The sequence below is a fragment of the Buceros rhinoceros genome, unplaced genomic scaffold (assembly GCF_000710305.1).
Source record: "Buceros rhinoceros silvestris isolate BGI_N320 unplaced genomic scaffold, ASM71030v1 scaffold29738, whole genome shotgun sequence".
Taxonomy (NCBI): Eukaryota; Metazoa; Chordata; class Aves; order Bucerotiformes; family Bucerotidae; genus Buceros; species Buceros rhinoceros.
Window position 1 is genome coordinate 6,930 of NW_010426759.1, and position 987 is coordinate 7,916.

General features: G+C 59.9%; 1 protein-coding gene across 1 annotated transcript in view; it reads right to left on the minus strand.

Annotated features, from left to right (window-relative positions):
* IGHMBP2 (immunoglobulin mu binding protein 2) overlaps nucleotides 1–987 on the minus strand; it is a gene marked incomplete at both ends in the record, with an annotated part of 34,932 nt that overhangs the window by 4,205 nt on the left and 29,740 nt on the right.

Sequence of the window (987 nt, forward strand, 5' to 3'; positions counted from 1 at the left end):
CCTACACAACTGCCCCGGGCTCTCAATGGCCGCCACTCAGGTAAGCCTGCAGTTTTTCTCCTGCTCTCTGGCTGTTCGCTCAAAGAAAAGCAGCAAGAGCTGGCACGTGCCAAGATGACTCAGGGAAGATCAGCTAGCAAGAAGGGGAGTGTGGGCGGCTCTTGAGTTCCCAGCTCCTGGGGATAAAGAGGAGGCCAGTCGGGAAGAAACTTGTGTCTCTGCCAGTGCGGTGGCCAGCCTGGCTCTGTCTGTGCCGTGCTGTGGCTGAGCAGGCTTGTTTGCACTGCCTTTGAGGCCTCTCCGCGCTCTGCAGCTTAGAGAACTATTTCCAGTTCCTCTGATGTGGTTTCACCTGACCACAGGGGCAAGTCCAACTCCTCTGATCTGGCAAGAGGGCTTCCTGCCGGGTGGGGAACGGCTGCGGAGGGACAGGCTCCGCTGGTCACAGTCCCTGTCTCCTCTGAACAGAGAGCTGCAGCTGTGGAAAGGGTATGGATTTCTCCCAAGGGTCCTGGCGGGCTCTGACAAATCTCTTGTGTCTCACACAGACTAGAGCCGTGCGCAGACACCACAAGACGCTGCTTTGTGCTCCCAGGAAAGCAAGTGATCCCTGCCCCAGGTCTCCGCTCTGGCTGCCGGCTGTGCATGGGAAGAGGCCGGGGGACACACACCTTCAGGGAGGACCCCAGCCCCCACCGAGCCCCTGAGCCAAGGCGAGGTGAGTCACTCCGGAACACCGACTATTCTTAGCCCTGTCCCCCACCTCCATGCTCCCCCAGCGCTGCTTTCCTCGCTCGAGGCTTTCTCAAAAAAAAAAAAAGCCTCCTCCTTGCACGCATCCCTTCCCCTTTTTCCCTTCCAGACATCAGCGCTCCCGGCACACACCCAGCAGTGCAGCAGGGGACCTGTCTCGCTGCGGTTTGAGAAGGGCAGTGATCCACGCACTGAGAGAGGTGGTTCACGGCGCGGCCCCGCTTCTGCCCTCCG